Source organism: Phoxinus phoxinus (assembly GCF_949152265.1).
Source record: "Phoxinus phoxinus genome assembly, chromosome: 16".
NCBI lineage: Eukaryota > Metazoa > Chordata > Actinopteri > Cypriniformes > Leuciscidae > Phoxinus > Phoxinus phoxinus.
Window position 1 is genome coordinate 32,935,008 of NC_136891.1, and position 6,386 is coordinate 32,941,393.

The following is a 6,386-nucleotide window of genomic DNA, read 5'->3' on the forward strand; positions in this document are numbered from 1 at the left end:
CCCCTGCATGTGAGAACTCAGCGCCAGCTAAAATGAACACAGATCTGCGGTGCCAAATCATGAGGCAACGCATTTCAGACTGATAGATCAGTTGGCCCATGCATAAAGGTACAGAGAAACGACCATCATTACTCTTAATTGCCATCTGAAGAGGTCTTTGAGTTTGAGAAACATCAGGTATTACAGTTTTTCTCGATTGTTTACACACATTTTCTGAAAGCAAGCCTCATATTCTCAGAACTCGACACACAAATCAAAAAACACACACACAATGGGCAAAACCCTTCAATTCTCCTGCAAAATTAAACTTTACATTCAAAACAATGTTATTTCTTCTCAAAATGGTATTTTGGTTTCATATGACACACACAAAACATCATATGAATAGACATTTATAAGAACCAGTTGAACACTGATGTGCTCAATGTAAAACACTTCTTCTCCATTCATCATAATGACTTAGGCCTTTTATTGTTCAGTGTTACACTAACTACACACAGTACATATAAGTGTGTTGTACAATATTTGAGAATATTGTTTCTATACTCAGAACACACAAATACACGGTAACAAATATATTTTATTTTTCCCACAAAAACACACAGTGTACATCCCAACACAAAGTTGCACATACTGGTTATGTATGTTAACTAGCCATTCTTTCAATACAAGCTTCTATGTACACTCTAAAAAATCCTGGGTTGTTTCAACCCAACTTTGGGTCAAATATGGACAATTCTAAACGTTGGGTTACATTTTTAAATTACTTTTTTAACCCAACCCAGCATTTTTTTTAGAGTGTATGTGCTTCTGTCATGCGTCTCAATTGTCTCAGTGCTTATGTCTCATACCATAGTTAATTGCTGAATACAGACCCGGCCCTGAGGACTGAAGATCATGTAGCTCAGTTCAGAAATAGCTGTCAGAGAGTCAGAGGTTAGAGAGCAGGTTTGATTTATGGGCTCAAAGGGCAGAACAGAATTGCTTTAACCTCTTAACACCACCTGACCTCCCTTTAGGCAAGATCTGGCAGAGACGAGGGCCAGAAGTATTGTGCAAAGAGCTGTATGACTGCCACACAATGTGCATATCAAAATCTATCTCAGAGTTCAGCATTAGAGCTTTTGTTTCTCTCCTCTGGTTTAACTGTGTGTGTACATTTGACAGAATATGTTTGCACATTCACTTTTGTGTTTGCTTGTTTGTAAAAGATTCTCCCTGCCAGGGGTTTTTCCATCAGCAGATCTTTAGACAGAAACAGATGCTCTCCAAACCTCCACAGCCGGGAGACTCCGGGAGAAAGTACACAACTGACCTTTCAAGAAAGAAATATTTATGTCTCTTTTGGTATTATTGTTTGTTTATTCATTTCTCTTCTCATTCAGTCCACTCTTCATTGAAAAAAAGATGAAGATTAAATGGATATACAGACCTTTGCTATATTAAATAAAGGTGCAGCTTTGTAATTAGCAGTTTAAAAAGCGGTTGCTAGTGCAAAATGGGTAAGTTGGTTGGGCACTGATTACAAAAACAGCAAAATTATGCATAATTATAAACGGCACAATTATTAAGTCAAAGGGAACATTCTTAGCAATACTGAAAGAATGACACGTATTAAAACCTTGACTAAACCCTCTCAACACAAACTCCATCATGATATTTGAAAAGCTGGAATTTATGGCAGGTCTGGAAAATACTTGAACTAAATGCATAATGGCAAGTAAAAACCCTTGAGCTATATGGAAACAGAGCAGTGCGCACTGGAGCCCCGAGCTATGGAAACCAGTAATATGGTCTGATAGTCATCTTTAGCCCAATATCCTGCTTCCAGATGGGTTACGATTGGATAAGGCCAAACCAGGCCTTCAACCTACAATAACCTGTTAATGAGGGCGAGAAACGGTGCGGTTGGACTTTACTTTACCGTATGTTCACTATAAGCACTTACATGTACTTACAGTGGACTTACCGAAAGTACTGGTTGATATAAGGTAACTATATGGATCAGGGTCACTCTAAAAAATGCTGGGTTGTTTCAACCCAATTTTGGGTAAAATATGGACAAACCCAAACGTTGGGTTAAAAATTTAATTAAAAAATGTAACCCAACGGCTGGGTTTGTCCATATTTGACCCAAAATTAGGTTGAAACAACCCAGCATTTTTTAGAGTGTACAGTTATACCCAGTTAATGCAATAAATATAATAATATACGTACTGTATGTACATGGAGAACAAGACTGTAAAATAAAGTGCTGCTGTTTAGTGATCATTAATTTATTCAGCACTTTGGAAACATAATCCATATAAATCCGGGCTGATATAAATCATGTTAAACCAACTAGCCTACCAATGAGTTGTCTGAACAAACCATGTCAAATGGGAAAATGTTTCTGATTTGTTAAGAAGAGTTTTTGTGTTCATGCAAATTATGTGGGGCTGTTAGGATAATTGAGAAGAGATTATACTTCAGTTGTTTTGTGTTCTCTTACAGAACCTTCACTCTAAAAAATGCTGGGTTGTTTCAACCCAACTTTGGGTCAAATATGGACAAACCTAAACATGGGTTACATTTTTAAATTACTTTTTTTAACCCAACGTTTTGGGTTTGTCCATATTTTACCCTAAGTTGGGTTAAAACAACCCAGCATTTTTTAGAGTGTTTGTGATGGACGAATATATTTCAGTGATTTTGTGACCTAATGCAAAGTTTCTTAGGGGAACACAAACATTTAGCAAGATGGAAAAGCATTACAAGGAACATATTATTATGCAATTATGATGTTCCCATTTTCATGTTAACACTCATGTTAGAATATGCTTCTTTAGCACAAGAATGAGGTAAACGATGCTGGATTCAGTATATCATGCAGCACTAAGATTTGTAACTAATTCCAATTTCCGCACTCATCATAGCTTGTATTGTAGTGTTGGTTGGCCATCTCTGCACAATCGCAGGCTGGAGCACTGCTATATTTTTCTTTTTAAGGCCCTACTTTGTAAACTGCCTCCTTACTTATGTTCTCTTCTGACTCTTAAAGTCACTACCAGGAAATGTAATCTTAGATCATATGGGCAAATCATGTATGATATCCCACGAACGCGAACTGTCTTCGGTGAAAGTCCTTTAAAGTTTTTGCACCTTTTTCCTGGTATAAATTGCAAAATCAGCTCAAATTTGACTACTTACCGACAATGACACGATTTAAAATGAGGATAAAGGACTATTTGAGTACTAAATGCACATGTGCTGTTACTGATGATTATGTTGAGATTATGTTAAATTGCCAAAATGTCTTTTTCTATTAAATGTTTGTATATGTATTTTTAATGTGGAACTATTATTCTGCTGTCTTGACCAGGACTCCCTTAAAAAAGAGATTCTGAATCTTAATGGGATTATTTCCTGGTAAAATAAAGGTAAATAATTTTTAGGATCTAGAGCATCCATGTAATTTTCCAGTTTCCTTTAATTTAAAAAGATCATACATACTACATAGACTTGACAGCAATCCATGAATTATTGAAGTTATTCAGCACTCAAAAAAATTACTCTTTGAATGAACATAAAAAAATCATGGAAAGGATTTCCACATGATTAACTTGCTTTATTTCAGCATTATGCAATTCTGTTATTCCAATTTAATGTACTTACGTTGGGTCAACTTAATTTATTAAGGTTGATTCAACTTGGTTACTGTGGTTTGGCACAGCTTAATTTAATAGTGTCAGCCTAACTAATTTTAAGGTTTTCTGACATGATTCAAGAGTTTTTTATTTTCAATCATCCATTAATATTTCATTTATTTTAGTGACACATAATTAAATCGATAGACTATATAGCTAGCTATTTGCTAGCAGTAGCACATGTTAGTAAATGCTAAGATTTACATGCTCCTTCAACCAAAGCAGTTGAACGCTACTGAATCAGTCACAGCCAAACAAAATGCTCCACTCTTCTCCACAATGGTAACCCACTGTAATTTAAATGGTTCTAATAATTCCAATGTATTTGAACATTAAACACAATTACACACTATCAAGTCTTCCCCTTTTCTAATTTTCTCAAAAAACATAAAATAACACTTAATTTGAACATTTATTCTCTCTTAATTTAACCATATGCAAAGCATGCTGGGAACTAACAAGCACCGCCCAGTTTCAGTTAATGCAACACAAATCATTCATGTAATCCAACACAAACGGATTAAGTAAATTTAAATTTTATATTTAAGCAGATTGAACACAATCAAATTAAGTTAGGGCAAAATGGCAGTTGACATCGCACTATACCGCTACCCTCTGGATGTAAGAATTTTTTACTTAACATAAATGGTTTGTGTTTAGACAACACGTTAGGATTTTGTACTGTTAAGATGAGACATAATTACGTGGACCTTAATAGAAAAAAACATTTCAAGTCAACAAACACAATTATTATAAGTAAACTAAATATAAATATATTATGTAAAGTGCACAACCTTCCTAGTTCATTTTTTTGAGTGAGAGGGTGGCCTTGAAAAGTGTCTCACTTATGTTGTGCACTGTGCAGTCCCTCTAAATATACATCAGCACTGAGATGAGGCTGTACTTTTGATCATAGTAACACTACCTTCTGTCCGTCCAACATCCATCCATCTTCTATACCCGCTTATTGTGTTTAGGGTCACCGGGGAGTGCTGGAGCGTATCCCAGCATATTCAAGCCAAAGGCGGGGAGACGCCCTGGACAGGTGGCCAATCCATCACAGGACCAGCCATGATCGGACGCTCTGATATATGAGGAACATCTTGCTTATTGACCGGGGAGAACAGCCAGGTGTTGCACAGTTTCATTCGGGCTTTTACACAATATTTTTTATTGCATTTAAAAGAATAACGCACACCACAACTATAACGATAATGGCACAGTGGAGCGATATCCTTGGAATCAATTTTTTTAAGCTAATGAAGGATAAAAACATTGACGGCCAATCAGAATCCATCTTGCTTTAAAGGGATAGTTCACTTTAAAATTAAAATTCTGTCATCATACACTCACCCTCAAGTTGTTTCAAGCCTGTATGAATTTCTTTCTTCTGCTGAACACAAAGGAAGATATTTTGAAGAATGTCAGTAACAAAGAGTTAACTGGTCCCTTTGACTTCCATAGTAGGAAAAAAAAATACTATGGAAGTCAATGGGACCAGTTAACTGTTTGGTTACCGACATTCTTCAAAATAACTTCCTTTGTGTTCAGCAGAAGAAAGAAATTCATACAGGCTTGAAACAACTTGAACTTGAGTTTATGATGACAGAATTTTCATTTTAAAGTGAACTATTCCTTTAAAGAGTTCGAGGTTAAAGGGATAGTTCAGCCAAAAATGATATTAAACCCATGATTTATTCACCCTCAAGCTGTTCGAGATGCATATGTCAATCATTTTTCAGACGAACACATTTTCAGTTATTTTAGAAAATGTCTGAGATCTTTCAGTGGTTATAATGTCAAGTTATGGGGACCAACTCCTTCAAGTCCCACAAATGTGCATGCATCCTTCACAAAAGTAATCCATCTGGCTCCAGGGGGATAAACGAAGGCCTTCTGAGGGTAATGCGTGCGGTTTCGTCGTAAAAATATACATATTTAAAACTTTATAAATGAAAATAACTGGCGTATGACGCAGGACGTAGCGCAGGAAACGTCGTGATGTGGAACAAACGCGACAGCGCAACCAGAGAGCAGAGCAAAACTCAACTCAGGATTTCCACGATTTAAAAAACGTGTATTTAAAAGAAAATATCGGAGGATTTTGATATTAGAGAAGAGAATATTGAGCGTTCGTTCTACGTCACGACGCTTTCCTACGCTACGCCCTACGTCATACGCCGGCAACCATCTCACGTGAACGCGGGTCGACCGTTGCCGGAAGCCAGTTATTTTAATTTATAAAGTTTTAAATATGTATATTTTTACGACGAAACCGTACGCATTACCCTCAGAAGGCCTTCGTTTATCCCCCTGGAGACGGATGGATTACTTTTGTGAAGGATGCATGCACATTTTTGGGACTTGAAGGAGTGTGACCCCATAACTTGACATTATAACCACTGAAAGATCTCAGACATTTTCTAAAATTACTGAAAATGTGTTCATCTGAAAAATGATTGACATATGCATCTCGAAGATGAATAAAGGTGGCTTGAGGGTGAATAAATCACGGGTTTAATATCATTTTTGGCCGAACTATCCCTTTAAAGTTTTTTTTTCTGAGTTTTTGTTGACTGAAAGTTCGTCAGCTGAACAATTGGTATGTTGTTAAACAATAGTATTTATAGCTACAATGAACACACTGTACTTCTATATAGGCTGCAGCCTCATTTTCATTCCTGTCAAAAATTAAAATCA